Genomic DNA, 19,365 nt, shown 5'->3' on the forward strand with positions numbered 1-19,365 from the left:
ATGATCATATGATATTTATCTTTCAATTTGTTAATGTGTTGTATCACATTAATTGATTTGTATATATTGAATTAACCTTGCATCTCAGGAATGAATCCTACTTGATCATGGTGTATGATATTTTTTAATGAATTGCTGAATTTGGTTTGCTAATATTTTGTTGAGGATTTTTGCATCAGTGTTCATCAGGGATATTGGCTGCAATTTTCTTTTTTTATAATGTCTTTATATGATTTTGAAATGAGAGTAATGGTGGCCTCATATAATGAACTTAGGAGCCTTCCCTTTTTTTTGAATTTTTTGAAATAGTTTGAGATGAATAGATATGAATTCTTATTTGACTCTTCAGTAAAATTCACCTGTGAAGCCGCCTGGTCCAGGACTTTTGTTTTTTGGAGTTTCTTGATTACTGATTCAATTTCATTAGCAGTAATCGATCAGTTCACATTTTCTGTTTCTTGACTCAGTCATGGAAGATTAGATGCTAGGAATGTATCCATTTCTTCCAGATTGTTCAATTTGTTGGCATACAAATGCTCATAGTATTTTCTAATAATCTTTTCTATTTCTGAGGAGTCAGTTGTTACTTTTCGTTTTTCATTTCTGATGTTATTTATTTGGGTCCTCTCTCTTTTTTCTTGATGAATCAGCTTAAAGGTTTATCGACTTTGTTTCTCTTTTTAAAGAACCTGCTCTTAGTTTCATTGATCTTTTTTATTGTTTTTTTTTTTCTGACTATTTCATTTATCTCTACTCTGATTTTTATTATTTCCTTCCTTCTACTCACTTTGGGCTTCGTTTCCTGTTCTTTTTCTACTTCCTTTAGGTGTATGGTTAGATTGTTTATTTGAGGTTTTTCTTGTTTCTTGAGATAGGCCTGTATTACTATGAATTTCTCTTGTAGGACTGCTTTCACTGGCCCGTAGATTTTGGGTGGTTATGTTTTCATTTTCATTGACTCAAGGTATCTTTTGATTTCTTTCTTGATCTCATTTTTAATCCATTCATTGTTTAGTAGCATGTTATTTAGCCTCCATGTGTTTGTGTACTTTCTAGGTTTTTTTTTGAAATTGATTTCTAGATTCATACTGTTGTGGTTGGAGAAGATGCTTGATATGATTTCAGTCTTCTTAAATTAACTGAGGCTTGTTTTGTGGCCTAACATATGGTCTGTCTTGGAAAATATTTTATGTGCACTTGAGAAGAATGCTGTTTTGGGGTGAAACGCTCTAAAAATATCAATTACATTTATCTGGTCTACTGTATCATTTAAGACTGCTGTTTTATTATTGATTTTCTGCTTGGAAGATCTGTCCATTTGTGTCAAGTGGGTGTTAAAGTCCCCTACTGTTACTGTATTGCTGTCAATTTCTCCTTTTATGTCAGTGAATATTCGCTTTTTATATTAGGTGCTCCTATGTTGGGTGCATAAATGTTTACTAGAGCTATATCCTCTTGTTGAATTTATCCCTTTACCATTATCTAATTATATAATTTTCTTCGTCGTCTGTTATTAAAGCCTTTGTTTCAATGTCTATTTTGTTGATATAAGTAAAGCTACTCTTGCTTTGTTTTTATTCTCATGACATATCATTTTCCATCTCTTTACCCTCAGTCTGTGTGTGTCTTTCAATCTTAAGAGGGTCTCTTGTAGACAGCACATATATGGGTCTTGTTTTCTTATCTATTGGGATACCCTATGTCTTTTGATTGGAGCATTTAATCCATTTACATTCAAAGTGATTATTGATAGGTACATTGTTATTGTCATTTTATTATTCATATTTACATTGCTCTTTTTCTTAAAGAAGTCCCTTCAATATTTCTGTTATACTGACTTGGTGGTAGTGAATTCCTTTAGCTTTTTTACCATCTGGGAAGTCCTTAACTCTCTTTCAATTTTAGTTGATAGCCATGCTAGGCACAGTAGTCTTGTTTGTAGGTCCTTGCTTTTCATTACTTGGACTCTTTTGTGCCATTTCCTGCAAAATTTCTGTTGAGAAAGCAGCTTAAATTCTTATGGTAGCACCCTTGTAAGTAACTAGCTGTCTTTCTCTTGCTGCTTTTAAGATTCTCACTTTGTCTTTAACCTTTAACATTTTAATTATGATGTATCTTGGTGTGGGTCTGTTTGGGTTCATCTTGTTTGGGACTCTATGAGCTCCCTGGACTTGTATGTTTATTTCCTTCACCAGGTTAGGAAATAGTCATTATTTCTTCAAATAGGTTCTCCATCCTTTGCTTTCTCTCTTCTCCATCTGGTATTCCTACGACATGAACGTTGTTATGCTTAATGTTGTCCAAGAGGCCCCTTAAACTATCCTCATTTTTTTGTTTTGTGTTTTGATTGGTTATTTTCTGTTACCTTGTCTTCCAAATCTCTTATTCGATCCTCTGCTTCATTCCATCAGTGTTGATTCCTTCTTGTGTATTCTTCAGTTCAGTTATTATATTCTTCGTTTCTGGCTAGTTCTTTTTATGGTTTCTCTGTCTTTTTTAATGCTTACCATTTCTTTGTTGAAGTTCTTACCGAGCTCATCTATTCTTCTTCTAAGTTCTTTGAGCATCCTTATAACCACTGTTTTGAACTCTTTATCTGGAAGGTTGCTTTACCTCCATTTTATTAAGTTCTTTTTCTGAAACTTTCTTTTGTTCTTTCATTTGGGACATGTTGCTTTGGGTTCACTGGTTAGTATTCTCCTACAAGTTACTGAAACTCTATTTTGTTTTTCATCTTTCTCTACCATAATTTTCAGGTTGGGGAATTTCTTTTAATCTATCTTAAAAATAAGCAATCATTTCTTCAAAGTCCAATGTACTGTGAAGCTTGTCCAGTGATTTTATTTTTTATCTCAGATGTTGTACTTTCAATTCTAGAATTTCTACTGATTCTTTTACAAAGTTTCCATTCCTCTGCTTATGTTACTGAGCTGTTTACTCACATGTCTATCTTTTTTTTAAGCTCTTGGATAGATTTAAAACGTAGTTTTAAGTTCCTTATTTATGAATTTCAACATCTGAGTCTCTTCTGAGTTTGTTTTTATTGACTGTGTTTTTCCCCTTGATCTTGGGGAACGTTTTCCTGCTTCATATATTTATCAAATTTTAAATGTATGTTGTCCTTTGATAATGATACATGAAGGGAGACCAAATCATGTTATTTTTCTTTAATGCCAGAAGTGCCAGTAAGATGTCATCACTTTGGATGATCTAAACTGTATTTTCTCCTTCACTTCATAATCTCCATAGTACCATTTAGCTTTTAATTTCATAGCAGCCACTCTGTAGGTCTTATATAGTCCCATGTTAGATCTCAGCTAAGAACCCACCCAGTCCTCAGTCAATGACATGAAGAAAACCCTTAGTCGAACTTTTGAGGCTCCCCTTGATGTAGTTGCTGCTTCTCTGATACCCCATTATGAAAGTTTCAGTCATTTTAGTAGCCGTGACTGTCCCTGCCTGCTCAGCTCAGTAAGGCCACTCTCTTCACATTGGCGTTACTGTCTTGTACTGTGGTTTAAAAAGTGCTCCCAGGAAATTCTGTCCACTTACATGGATAAGCAGATCTAAAAGTGCATTTTAAATAAGACTATATCTTACTGGTGAAAGACCAATGAAATGCAAACCTCTGATAAAAATGCCACCTCTAGTCATGTTTAATGATCTCTCTATTGTGAAATGGGCTAAGTTTCAGGTTTGATAAATTACTTTTGCTCCCTTGGTGTTCGCATGAGATAAGTCATGTCTAAATAAGATTCAACACAGGTGATAAAATCCTATGCTTTTGGTAAGGTAAACTTAGTAGAGAAATTTTTAGAAATTTAAATTAGAGCCAGAAAATAGAGAGCAAACGAAATGCAAAACAGAGATCTTAGAAATAAAAATTCTTGCACAAAATTCCCTATCAAACTATCTAACTCAGCTTCTAATGAAATGAGATCTTCCTAGAACCTAAGTGAAAGTTTATTGAAGACTAAAACACACTAATACTTAATTTTTAAAAGCGGTTTTATCATCTTAGAGTGATCAGCAATATTATGGGGATTTCTGTGGGTTTTACACAGAGGTAAGAAAGGAACTATTTACATAAAATGAGTTTGAGGTGGAAATATTGGAAGACAGAAAATTTATTTATAATCGCACCCCAAGAGATCTGCTTACTCAATATAAAAGTTATATAAGAAATTAACAGATGGTTGCCATAATGTAATTTTATTAAAGGTAGTAGCAGTGGTGGTAGTAGTTGTAGTAATGGTAGTAATAGTATGAACTTCGGATTCTAAAAACAATAAAATTGCTGTATTTTTCAAATAAAGTGACTTTTTAAAGTTTCTTTTTCATAATACCATGATAACATCCTCACTAATTCTAATGTTTTATAAAATCTTACAGATTTCCCCTTGATATGTCCATAAGTGTTTGAAAGTGACATAGAGTGGATGCTTCAATCTTACCTTTTCTGGGGACTCTGTTTGCATACATTCTCTAAGTTCTCACCCCACTTCCCTCTTCATCCTTTAAAAACTATGTGTAAATTGGCAGTTTTTCCTACTCAGACTCTTCTCTCTCAAGCCCATAATGAAATATATTATTGACCATCATACTTTTTCTAATGGAAACCAATGGCCATTCATAACTAATAATCATTGATGCTCAAGGTAGAACCTTTTTCCATGTAAATGGCCACTGATTATTATAGTTCATGTGTTAATTAGCTAGTTTGCTAGAAAACAAGGAAATACATACTCTCGAAGTTCTTTGCTTTTAAATAATTATAAATTCATGGATTGAGGAAGTTCTGTTCAGTAGAATCAAAGGCTGCCAACTTTAATATTTTTCATCAGGAAAATAGGGCCAAAGATGGTATAAGGAAACTATATATAAATTTTTCACATAAATTAAATGTCAGTGAAAAAATAATAGAGAAATCTCAAGTAAGCTATATTGTCACAAATGGTTAAAAGCACAGGAAAATGCTTTTTTATTATTTCTTCTTTTAAATGATGGAAAACATTATACCTACAGGGTGTACATTCATTAGGGTTTAAAAATACAGAAAACTGTAGACATAAATGCCTCCTTTATTTCTCCTTTCTTCTGGATATTCTGTTCAGTTGTTAGTCTCTGCAAAGTACATCAGATGAAAAAAATCAAGTAAGAACATGTAAGTAGTCATTAAATATCTGGAGGAGTAAATACAAAGAAATAAGTTTTCAGTGAATACAAATTAGGAAATGTTACTTTTGTTTTCTTTATTTCCTTTATTTCACTGTAAGGAACTCACACCACTGAACAAATTTAAATGTTATTTATCTTCATGTATCAACCCTAAACTAAAATTTAAAAAATATATATCAGTCTGTGTGACAGTTATGATAAGTAATAATAGATTTACTTTGATTTTAACTTTACATTGAAAGATGTATCTTTTACTTGATGCCTCTGGTAGTTAGTATTCCATGTTAAAACAGGAACTATACGAGCAATTTCTGTGGGTACAAAAGTATGCTGTGTTTTTATTACATTTGGTATGGTTTCTGCATTTATAACTTAAACCTTTGCTAGTATTTCCATGCATTGTATCATCTAAAGTGTTCAATCTTCTGTCTATTCCGTTTCTTATATATTGCTGCTTTTTCTAGTTATTTCAGAAGAAAACAACCATCAATTTTGCCTTTGTCTGGGAAGGTTAAGAGCAAAACTCTTGGTATCAAATCCATGACTTACTACTTGGCCTTGTCTTATTCATGTTACGTCTTTGAATATCAATTTTTATATCTATAAAATGGTGTATAATAATTACTGTCTCTTGGGATTGTGTAAAGATGTAGTTGATAATGGATACTGACATAAAACTTTTGACATGAAATTATAAGAAATGATAGCTACTTCCTTTCTCATTAACATCTAAGAAGTTATTGAACCTCTTTACTATTCTATGTGTTCTACATCCGTAATAACATTGAGAACTAGGTAGCATTTATTTACATGAAAAACATCTCTTAACATTTCCCACTCCTATAATCTTAATCATCCATTTGTCACATAGTATAAAGTAATATGGTCATCAGTATATAAGAAGGCCTCTTTTTAAGTCTATAGTAGATGGAAGATTAAAATTTACAACTGTTTATCAATTTAATTTTTTGTTTTCTCAAAATATGATTTTATACAGGTATCTACTGGATAGCATTTAATAACATAATTTTGAATAAGACATCAGAGTATTCAGATCTGTACAGGCCCAAATAGCTAAACTATAAGTTCCAAATGTTATTTTTTACTGCCATTGATCTACATGGTTATAAAGCAAGCAACAAAAAACTATGTTTGCCTCACCAAAGTAAACCAAAATTATGACTGAAAGTATTTTCAGGAATAATTTTTAACTAGATATTATACTTTAATTTTTTATATAAAAATGTAGATACCACCAATGATAATTGATCAGAAGTGTTCATTTTATATTGTTGTACTTTAACTATCACAGCAACTTTTGTTTCATTTTGTTTTCTACTTAATACATTTAAAGTCTATTTGACAAAGAACACTGTAAACTTTTCAACAAATCACTTTTATAAATGTTATTACAACAATGATGTAGTCCCTATATGAGAAGAAGCATACAAATCAACAGGGAGATGGACCTACCCAATAATACACAGAAATAAAAAAATGGAACAGGAAAGCAAATAGATTTGTATCTTCAAGATTGGTTATTTTTATGATACCCAACAGATAACTCCCTAGATTAATGAGGTCATCTTTATAAACTATAAAGTGTTTTGCTTATTTTGTCTTTATTTTCTCTCCTGCCCTAGTCTTAGTGGTTTTTCAAAATATGTAATCTGTAAGAGAATATGAGTAGTAGATTCCATTTACTTTTCAGACTAAGTGCATAGATGTAATTTTTCTCAGGTACAATACATTTTGACTTTTTTGCTGCCTTTGCTTTCTTTTCTGGCATATAAGATGCATACTTTAGATAAAATAAATTCATTTTTCTCCCGAAAGAGCTCATATTTAAACTAAGCTTAAACAAAGCATAATGACCTAGCTCTAAAACTCTATATTTCTTTGCCAGTAGAAACTTCTCTCCCAATGATCAAATCCAAAACAGCCGTGATAATATCATGAAATTCAGTAAAAGGGACTAAGAGGAACTTAAGTTTTTGAAAAAGAATATTGTTTGTCTTATCATGTATATGACATTTAAAAAAATGCATGTATGCTTGCTGGTGAAGACAAGATTCTCTCCCCTCAAAGACTAAGAAATTATGTAGTCACATTCTATATCTGTGCAGACAGCTCTTCACTTGTTTGATTATGGGCAATGCCACCTATAAATTCTACAGCTTTATTCCACAGCTTTAAGAGCATATGATGACAAATTTAAGTTGAGCACTCCATGTTTCTCCCAAAGAGTTCTTTTATTTAGTGTGAATCCTTAGAACTTGCTTTATTGGACAGGGGTCTTCAACTATTTTTGTGTAGAGAAATATATTTTTAAAAATGTGTAATCATGGCAAAAGTCATTGAATCTAATTCAAGAAGAGAATACTCATTTTTAATATAATTGTGAAAGTGATTCACTTTATACATATGGAAGTAGGAAAAGCAGTCAAGAAAAATTACTTTTAGTTCAGATTTTAGTACGTCACAGGGCAAAGTACTATCTGAATGTGTATATGTGTGTGTGTATGTGTGTGTATAAAACATATTGTAAATATATGTATGATATATATGACATATGATATATATATATTTACAACATATGTGTATTTTCCCCTTCTCAGGATTAATTTTAACATGTGATTATTCTCATACCTTGAATTAGATGTCAAATTCAAGTCAGTGAAGTTAGCCAATATTATATTTTTTAAAATAACAAAACAATTTATAATAATAATCTGAACTACATTTATTCAACAATCCTTTAAATTGCTGCCTTAGGTAAGAGCAGCCATAGGTAGCAGTAAGTCAAGAATTTAAGGATGCTAGATCCTGGCTGAATATCTTTCTAATTCACCATGACCAACAGTCCGAAAGAAACTTTAAAATCAGGCATTGCTTACCATAACCTTTTTAGCATTTAGCAAAGTACTCTCTCTAACAAGGCATTCTTATTGCTTTAAAACATTATCTGATTAAGAGCTCCATAATGCCTGGTAGTAAACATCTCTTTTTCTAAGAATCCCCATATGGTGATAATTAGAGGTTCATACATATAGGTCTAGTCCTCTTCAGAGGTCTTGAGGTGAAAATTCAAAAGTGCAGGACTGGGTTAACCCACACAGCAAGCTGAACCCAATGAATATCAGGATCGGCAAACCATTTGATTTAAAGTAGGCTGATTTGAGGATGCAGAGAAAGATCTTATCCCTAAAGTTTGACTATCAGTTGCCAATAATTGTAATTCTGATTTGGGATCCAAAATGTGCTATTCCCCGTCATGCCTAAGAATTTCAAAAGTATCAAGTTGCAAAACAGAACCTGGCATTTCAAACTTTTCTGAAGGAATTTTATATTTCTGTGAATTTTCACACTGGGTGGACTTCCTTGGGGATAATGAAACAACACAGCTCACATTTAATTCACACCCAGGGAAAGCACTTGGGGAGTATGGGACCAATGTAAGGTCTTTAAGGTCACATCAGATGAGGTTCATGTTCATTCTAGCTCTGTCTCTTCTTACTGGCTACTCTATATCCCCACCTGTAAAATGGCATAAGGATATATGCTTCACAAAATTATTCTGAGGATCAACAGAGGTAAATTCATAGTGGTCTACAGTGCAGAGGGAATAAGGATAATGCCAGTTATACTTTCTGACCATAAGGCATATTTGAAAAGAATGTACACCTAGTAGGAGGTACCGCTCCATTTCTTTCTCAATGGATAAAAAAGAAAAAAAATACACCTGTTTGTCTGGAAATTATCTTAAAAGCCATATCCTTTTCTTTTGCTGTCAGTGGAAATGAAAAATAGGTGGCCTAATGTAACATTCTGTCTCCAAAATCATGTAGAAAGCATTAAGACTTGCTCTACTGCAGAAATTTAAGGAAATTAGGCTGCCACCTTCTTGTGATACTTGTTTATGAGAGTATTGTTCTAGAGCAGTTGTTTTCCAAATATAGTCCTTTGAAACCTGCCTCAGAGTCAGCTGGGGCGCTTGTTAAAAATGTAGATTTGAGGCTTAACCCCAAACTGACTGAATTGAAACATAGGATATTCCAATTCATAGCTCTCCCAGGAAGCTGCCTTTTTAACATGCCCCCAGGTGGTACATATGTACTTAAAACTGAAGGATCACTACCTACAACAGCAGACTCCAAATATTTGACGAGCCATCCAATTAGTAAGCTTATGACATTCCCAACTTTTCTGTAGTATATGTTCTATTCACTATCAGTTATGGACATTGTCAAACATACATAAAATTTGATAAATGTATTAAAGATTAAAATACAAATATGATTGGAAATTAAGTATTTCCTTTCTTTTTTTTATATCGGTATTATATGAAATGCCTGGGATGCAATAATTATACTTTGTACCTCTGGCCCAGAGCTTAGGTTGACTTCACATGTGGAGGGTAACAAGTATTACAGATCAGACATACAAATCCAATTCCATTGGTTACTTCTTCCTTTGAAAAATGTCTTTTGTAAAATATAATGTAGCCCCTGACTCTCATCCAAATTTAACAAATCTTAACATTTTGCCAGATTTACTTCAGAATTTTTAAAATAATGAAAAAAACTACAGAAACATTTACAATCTTCTGTGTGTTCCTCCCTGTCTCTTATCCCTTCCTTTTATTTAAATCCAGAGTAACCGTGATTCTGAAATACAAGTGTGTGACTCTCATTCATGATTTTATACTGTATCCACATGGATAGTTATCTACAAAAAATATTCTACTTCCCCTTCTTCTCTCCAAGAGAATTTTTTATATGTAATTTAATTATTTTATAAGCTCAATGTCATGTTTTTCACATTTATCCACATTGATACATTTAATTATAGTATTATTAAAATACAATTAATATAGTATTTTAATTACTATAATATTTCATTGCATATGAGCACATGTATCATTGTGCATATGTGAGAAAGTTTTTCTTGAGTTATACATAAAATTGGAATTTCTGAGTTGTATACTTAATAGATCTATGGCTTTATATTTTCAAATATCTTAAGTTATACAAGTTATAAAGGTGTAAATAATGTATCTTGCTTTAAATTGTATTTAATTATGCTAGTGAAATAACCATGTTATCATGTTCATGACCATTTGTTTTCATTTTCTGTGAGCTGTAATGTCATAAAGATACTCTCCTACACTTTCTTCTCCTAAAAGTTTAGCATTGGTTTTAAGATGTAGATCTTTGGTTCATCTGCAATTTTTACAAAATATATTTTTAAGTTTACATGCAATAAAATTATTAGATTTTTCTGAAAAATTTTATGAGCTTTGATAGTTATACACACTTCTATAACCACCACCACAATCAAAATACAGAACAGTTCCATCACCTCATGAATCCCTCATGTTGCCCCATGTGGTCCAATTCTCCACTCACTCCTCAAACCTGGCAATCACCGATCTGTACTTTATTTCTGTAGTTTTTCCTTTTCCAGAAAGTCGTAGAAATTGAATCATATAGTATGTAACGTTTGAGTCTAATTTCTTTCACTTAGCATAATGCATTTGAGATTCAACCAAGTTGTTGTGTGTATCAATAATTTGTACTTTTTTTTTTTTTATTGCTGAATAGTATTCCGTTGTATGGCTGTACCACACTTTGTAACATATCCCAGTGAAATACATTTAGGTTTTATCCAATTTTCAGTTATTGTGAATATGCTGCTATAAACATTCTTAAACAGGTTTTGTGTGAGTAAATGTTTTCATTTCTCTAGGGGAAATACCAAAGATAAGTCTTAGTTTTACTTCGTAAGAATTTGCTGAAGTGTTTTCCAGAGTGGCTATTTTCATTCTGCCATGTATGAGAATTCTAGCCACTTCACATAGTTGTCAGCACTGGATGTTGTCTTTGATTTTTTTTTAAATTTTAGGCATTCTAATTGGACTGTAGTGGTAGCTTATTCTGGTCTTTATTTGCATTTTCTCAGTGATTAATGATTGTGAGCTTTTTTTCATGTGCTTGTTTGCCATTTATATCTCTTCTTTGGGGAAATGTATATTCAACTATTTAGCTCTTTGGTTTTTTTTTTTCTTATTGTTGGCTTTAAAAAGTTCTTTATATATTCTATATATGTCACTTGTTAGACATGGTTTATAAATATTTTCTCTCAGTCTGTAGCTTGTTACTTCTGAGAGTCATGACCAGTTGTTTTGTTGACTGATCTTCGTATCAAATTTTTCTAATGTTTTTATGATTAAATTCAGGTTATGCAGTTGGGGCAGGAATGCCACAGAAGTGATCTTGTGCTCATCTCTGCATTGCATGATGTGATGTGATGATCCCTTTTTTAAAAAACTGCTTGATTTATTTATCTGATTCTTACATTAGTGCATTAAAGCTATCATTTATATGTGTGTTCTTGTCAGTTTCTTTTTGTTATTCTGTCAGTTTTTGAAGTAGACATTTAAAGCTATATTCTTCTAATATAATTAGATCTTCTGGATGGATTCCTTTTTTCTTATGTGTTATATCCATTTTTTATTGCTATGATGTTTTTTGGCTTTAAATTATATATTGTTCTATATTAAAATTGCTAATACTAATTAACATTTTTTTCTACTTTTTGACTTTCTGAGTGGTTTTTAGCTCAATTTTGATGTTTTGTGTTTTTTTCAAACTTTCTTTTCTAAAAAATGATTCATATTTTTAAAAATATTAACATATTTAGACGTATTTCTACTATCTTATTTAGTAAATTCTTCTTGATACTATTCCCTTGTCTTCTTTTGTGTTGATAAATTTTAAAATTTATTTTTATTTTCTCTGCTGGTTTTCAGGATTTGTGTTAAATTTCTATTTCCTCAATTGTATACATTTCTAACAGCCTAAATGTGTTCAGTATTTCTCTCTCTCTCTCAAACAAATCACAAAGATCTTAGCACATTTTCACTTTCCTTTGAACATCTCACCCAATACCACGTGCACACACACATATATCCATAATGCTGTTGTTATCTAGAGCAATGGTTTTAAAATTTAAAAAAAAACTTAATAAAATGTTGTATTTTTAAATTAATAGTTAATTGCATTTTGTAATATATTTTATTAATATATTCATTCACTGTTGTTTTTTAGTATCTCATCCTTTCTTCAGGGCACAATTTTCTTTTATTATGTGTAACTTTAATAGTTCCAAATTGGTGTGCCTTGGCACATTGTGTGGTATTGATCCTTTCAGTCCTCAAGGTGGCCAAGTGGATCTGAGGCGATCAGGTGTTCCCAGCTGAGCTTGTTTGTTTATTCCCAGGTGACATACAATTATTTTGATATTCTAAGCGTGCCACCATATGAAAAAGGTTAGGAAATGTAACTCCAACAGTGTACGTCTGTAGCTTAAACTCTTGTCTTTGAATATTGGAAAAGTTTTTCATTATCTACCTTTAAAATGTGAGGTTGATAGTTATTTTCTTTGTCACTTTAACAATGTGACTTTATTACCTATTACTATTGATGAGACATATTTTGTCAAATTAATCTCATTCTTTTGTTCATAATCTGTCTTTTCCATCTGATAGTTTTTGAGATTATTTCTTTATCCTTGATGTTTTTATGTTTTACAATGATACATTTAGGTATAGGTTTATTTTCAGTTATTCATTTCTTGCCAGAACACTTTGAATTTGAGATCTAATATTCCTTTCTTTTTTCAGTTTAGAAAAATTTTCACCTATTAAATCTTCAAATTTTATGTCTCATTGCTTTAAAAAATATCCAGAACTCCCATGTTGGAACTCCTCCATCTTTCTTGTCTTTTTAACTGCTTTTCCATTTTGTTTTAATCCCTGTGTAACTCTATGCTCCATTCTGAATGAATACTTCAGTACTATCATCCATTTTGCTGGTTCTCTCCTCATCTGTCTGCCCCCGGCTAGATTTTATCCCATCATTTTATATTTTTATTCCCCCTTAATGGCTATATTTCTACATTCAAAATTTCTGTATTTTTGTTTATTTTTACATTGTGATAGAATGCTAAGATAGCCTCAGTGACCCATGTCCTTATATAAACTACTCCCCTTGAGTGTAAGTAGGACCTCTAACTTTCTTTTAGCCAATGGAATATGGCAAAGACGATGAAATGTTATTCTGATTATTATGTTTCCTTATATGGCAAAATTGAAGACATTTTGCAGATGTAGCCAAAGTCTCCATTCCATTAATTTTAGGGCAATCGAAAAAGAGATTATCCTGGGTGGGCCTGTCCTAAACAGTCGAGCCATTTTAAAGAAGATCCAGAGATTAGACATAGGAGCAGCAGAGATCCTCTCCTCATGGTCTTAAAGAAGCAAGTCGACATGATATCTACAGCTGAACGGAAAGGAATTTTACGAACAACCACATTAACTTTGAAGAGGCCTCCAAACCTCAGATGAGGCCACAGCCCTGGACAACATTTTGATTACAACCTGGGAGACAACTGAGCAGAGGACATAGATAAGGTATGCCTGGCCTCCTTGCCCACAGAAACTCTGAGATAATAAATGTATTTTGTGTTTAGCCATAAGGTTGTGGTAATTCATTACCCAGAAATAAAACTAATATGTATATTTATCAATTCTTATTTCATCATTTACTTTTTTTGATTTCAAGATTTCTCATTTTTTTAAAATGTTATTCCTGCATTTATTTCTTTAATTGTTTTGCTTCTATTATTTCCTCTTGTCTGCATTGAATTTTGAGTTAATTTTATTGACTGTCTTTCAAAGAACTACATTTTTTGTTTATGTAATTTTGGATTTTAGACTCATTTAAATAATAAATTAAATAATAAATTTTCTCTCCTTTTATTCCCTCTTAATTACCCTCTTTCTCTAAATCTCTCTCTCCCATACTTATTGCATTGGCCCGCCTATTCAGAAGGAGGCCTTGTATCACCAGCCCTTAAAACAGCAGGTGTATTTTTTTAGGTTTTGTCATGGGGATATTGTTGGCTATCATCCCACCCCCCTAGGCAACATAGTCTTGGGATATCTAACCCAGGAAGCAGATTTTTTAAAGATTTCTTTCTAGAACAGGGAGGCTCCATCCCAGCTACTGGTTTTAAGCAATTAGCCTGGTACTTGTTGCCCCGCAGAAACTTCCAGCTCCAGGTCTTTTCTTGGGTCAGAGTCTCATCTGGCTTGCAGTGTCAGGTCTGAGCATCCTACTATCCTCAGGTGTTTTTTTTTCTTTTTTAATTACAAATATTTATTGTCATCTATTTATGGGGGAGGCCTAAAATGTAAACTTATAATTCTTATTTTCTGCAAAACTACAAAAAAACCTCATGATCATATTAATTTTTCAGATATATAACTTCTGTTCCATGGATGCAACATTCACACCAACATTTACATATTAATATGTACTCACAATCACTTTTTAGATACTCGGCACATTTTTTGGGCATTTTCTAAATACTTTTATATATACGTGATAATAGCTATGGGCCCCTGGCATCTATTTTGTACAATGAACCAGCTTCAATGGCCAGCATTTGTTGGGATAGTGGTTGGTATCTAGGTAGCCTAAGTAAATCAGAGGTGTGTCCCTGACAATTTGCAATTAAGAGGTAGAGAGGAAGATGGAGAGAGAGATCAGTTACTTTTCATGTGGCTTACCTGTATGAGGCAAATTCAGGCTAAGTTTACCACCACATGCAAGAAGTAGAAGGAGCTCTTTTGTAGATTGAATCTACACAGAGAAATAGATTAGAGATAGTCAAAGGGCTTTTCCACTTCCTGATTTCCAACTTTCCTACATTTATGTTTAAAGAAATACCTACATACCCTTTATGATATATTTTTCTGTCTGTGGATACTCTTGAGTTTCTGTTACTTATAAGTAAAATTAGTCCTAATAAACTGTGAGGTGTCATTCTATCATTCACTTGGCTAAGCTGAACCTATGCTTCCCAGAATCCCTTCTCTTATGGTTTTGGGTTGGAGTTGGTGAAAAATGGTATTTGCATGAGATTTGGGTGGTAGAAAGAAAACAGTGCTCTCTGAAGGTTGTGATGGTTAGGACAAGATGGTTGGTTCTAGCTTTTATTTTGAATCTGCCTCTGCTCCAGATCCAGCTCTCTTGACAACTACTGACCTTACAAACCAATAGAGGCCTCAGACCTGTTACCAGATATTTTTCAGAGAATTCTTCATCAGCTTCCCCTCCCCAGTTCCACTTAGATGACTGGACATGCCTGGTTTCTCGGATTGACTAGTTTGTGCCTCATATGATTTCTTAATTCTCCCTTTCAGACATTCATTTCCCCAGTCTTCCCACAATTATGGAAGGTCTAATTTCTATAATAATTCTCTTAGTTCTAATAGTCTAATAGTTCATAGTCATTTTGCTTCTCTGAATTCTGACTGATATACTAATGTAACTTGTCATATCAAAACGTTGCCTCAGAAGTGTGATTTCCCAGCCAATTTCCTCAATAACTTATTCACTAAAGGACTGGTTCTTATGCCTTTTGCATTGCTCCTCTGGGAAGGTTTCTGCTCCAATAAAGAACTTTTCATTATAAATATTATTAAATATAATATAACATATTAGAAATTAAAATAGGTAAATTTTTATGTAACATTTATTGAGCACTTACTCTGTGTTAGGTAAAGCTCTAGTACTAGGGATGCGATAGTGCTCAAGGTAAAAATGTTCCATGATTTTTGCATTCTAATTGGAGGTGGGGGAATGCAAGAGACAAGTAAATGAATATGATAATTTCCAGTTGTGGTTGTATTATGAAGTAAGATCTGAAATTGAATAACTAGCAGTGGTATTTTCTTTATGCTGAATGGTCAAAGAAAGCCACTCTGAGAAGTCTTTCAGAGACCAAATGACATGGAAGACTAGCTATATGGAAATCTTGGCAGAGAGCCTTCTAGGCAGATGGAAACAGCAAGTGCAAAGGCTTAAGAGGAGAAAGAACTTAGCACATTGTAGGAAAGGAGAGGAGTGGTAGAAGATGAGATCAGAGAGATAGATGGAGATAAAATAATGCATGGCTTTATGGGCCACAGAAAAGAGTTTCGGTTTATTCTAAGTTCAATGAAATGCCAGTGCTGAATTTAAGTTTGTTGTGGTGTGTTTTCTGTTTTAAATCTCTCTCTGGTAACTAGGAGGTAAGGGGGAAATACTGGAAGCAGAGAGACTACTGTCACTAGTATGTGGAAGAAGCAGGACTCAAGGGGTATAATCTTATTTTTTCTCCCCATCCCTTTATTGTTTATTTCACTAAGGAAAGTTCTTCTCTTGATCTTCTTTGATAATGTGAGGCATTCATTGTCTTTTCTAATTGCTATTAGTTAACAAATTTTAGAATCAGTTTAAGTTACTTCAGAAATTGGAGTTTGTATCCTTATGGAATAATCAACACTACAGGTTTCATTCAAAGCTCAAGACTGCTTCAGGGGAAAGCCTACATTCTGGGCAGGAATCATGGGTGGCTTATTTTTTACCTCCCATTCTGTGGTTTCTGTGTCTTGGGAAGGGAGTTAAAGGAAGAATGAAAGGTAAGAGGATCTGGGACAAGAACGTTCTGACTTGCCTAGTATCTCTCTGTGTCTAGCTAACATTTAGAGCTCATGTTTTCCCTCCTGGAGTACTTTGGATTAATCAGAGAACTCACCTCCACCACCAGCTCTGCGGACAGACACTTGTAATCTCATTGACCAGTGATGCTGTCTTTACTTCTTCAATCAACTGATTTTGGAGTCACTGTGGAATATGCTATCTGTCAACCTGAGAGCATATAGACTTCATCTGGTACACAAGAAACATTTCACATAATTGCCCTGTAAGACTAGAAGAGAGCATTCTGTCCAATTTAGTCACCTCTCCTTTACTCTTTTCTCTCCTTTTGTGTTTGTCAGATACCAGTAGTTTGTTTGTTCTTTACTGACACAAACCAGTCTTCTTCCTCCAGTCCTAAATATATTCAGTTTATATCTCTGTCATCAAATATTCCACCTGCTACCATCCCTTTAGCAGTCTAACACAACACATGAGTCATTCCTCACTTGTTCCATAAAGCATAGCAGAGTAGTTAAGAATATAATTAGGGATCTAGACAGCTTCAGATCAAATATGAGTTCAACTTATTAGCTCTGTGACTTTCAGTGAATTTTTTAAGTTGTTTGCATCCAAATTTCTTGGTTTGAAAAATGATGATAATAGTAGTAGCTCATAGAGTTGTATGAGCCGTAAAAGAGTCAATATTTGTATAGAGTAGTGTCTGGCTCAGTATAAGCACTCAATAGTGGTTGCATACTGTTCCCTGAAGATTTTAGTTCCTACATCACTGTCTCTCTTTTTGCCTTTCTCTTCAATACTACTATGCTTTTAGTTCTTGATCTAAGAGAATTTGAATATATTAATTGAATACATTATTGTAATGCCTTGGCTTCTCTCCTCCTTAATAACCTTCTTCAATGGAATTGTCTTCCACCATACCTCAGGAATTCTCTTACTTATATCTTCTTAGATTTGTCATTAAAACAGGTATAACCCCATTCATAATCTCAATTTTAATTATCTCACTCTCTGATTTCAACCTCTTACTTTCCCTCTGGTATCTCAGCTACAATAATCCTCCAACCCCATCCAGAATCCAGAATCCATTGCTCTTACTATATTTATACCCTCTCTCTCAATTCCTCATATTCTCAATTTGCCTCTTAGGTGTTCTAGACCATATGCATTCCCTATGTATTCTGAATATTATAATCGATATGTAGACTCGGTCCTTTGTCCATAATCCTTATCTTTCATGATCCTCTTGTTTTATTGTACTCGCTTTGCAATACCCAGTCATGGCTAAATCCATCTCCTTCACTACTCAACTTCTGCATATATAACCAATTGCAGGTAGACAAAAATTCTGTCATGCTTATTGGTCTCACATCAAATTCATGACCACTAACATCAAATGGTCCCTATATGGTGTCTATCAAATTCTGTAACATTTTCCTAGTCAATTGTTCTCTCATTCTCTGGAGAAAAATTTCCTACCTTCTTAACTGTCCTCAAACTTCTTCCTTTGCTTCAGCTAGTAATTTTCAATAAGAAAATCAAAGCCATGAGAAGAATTGGGTGTAAGCTCTCCTCAGTACCTACCAGAGTACAAATGAACTCTTTCTTTCCTCTTACCAAGGATGAACTAACCATGTTCCTAACCTATCCACCCTACCCTGTAAATATATCTCAAATCCAAGTACATTTGACCACCTCCACTGCTTTTATCTGGGTCCATGCCACCATTCTCTCTGATCTGGAATTTTGCAAAAGCTTCCTATTTCAACCCTAACTACTTCTTCACAGATGCCTTATAGTTAATTTTCAATAGCAGTGGAAGCAATCCTGATAAATTACAGCATGATGACACTTGGGTGGGGGGCGGATTAAAAATAAAATAGAACTAAAATACTAGACATCAATAATATAGAATAGAAGTAATAGGAATTAAATCATTCTAAGTTTCTTCTATTAGATAACAACTAGTTAAATTCATGTATTGCATTTGAAAAGCTATGGGGGAGGGGTTTTCTATGCCGTGGAGCAATGTTCAGTGCAACTAATTCCCTAGTGTAAATTTTCAATAAACTTGATGAAAGTGCTATATGCTAATTAGTCTTAAAATGGAAAGAGAATTTTTAAACTTAATTAACACTAACACTACGCTGTTTTCTGTGGCCTGTTGACAGAGACCAAGTTGCGTGGGAAACTTCCTTTAAGAATAGTATACTTACTATATATGTTAAGTACGGTCTTTCACATTGTGAACCCATATTTTCCACTGGAAGGGCCTATTGGAAATAGCATTTTCTTTAATAAGAAAATATTGTAAATGAGGAAAGAAGGAAAGTTAAATTTAGATTAGCTAGTCTCGGGGAAAAAAGTAGGCATTCTTTTAATAAAAGTACTTGAGGAACCTTTTTATAAAGTTAAAATTGTTAGTCTTCTTGGTCACATAGTAAATACTTAATGATATCTACTTTAGTTATGTTGGAGATAAAAAAATCACATATGTGAAAGTAACCGAAAAAGTGTTTAACCATTGTAATCATTACCTATGGAGAAGAATGTTTCCCTTCTATCACTGGTGGGACAATTGGGATCTCCTGCATATTTTGCTTCATTTTCATGTTCTACACCTCAACGGTTCTATAAA

Source organism: Pteropus medius, unplaced genomic scaffold, assembly GCF_902729225.1.
Source record: "Pteropus medius unplaced genomic scaffold, Ma_sr-lr_union100, whole genome shotgun sequence".
Classification (NCBI taxonomy): Eukaryota; Metazoa; Chordata; class Mammalia; order Chiroptera; family Pteropodidae; genus Pteropus; species Pteropus medius.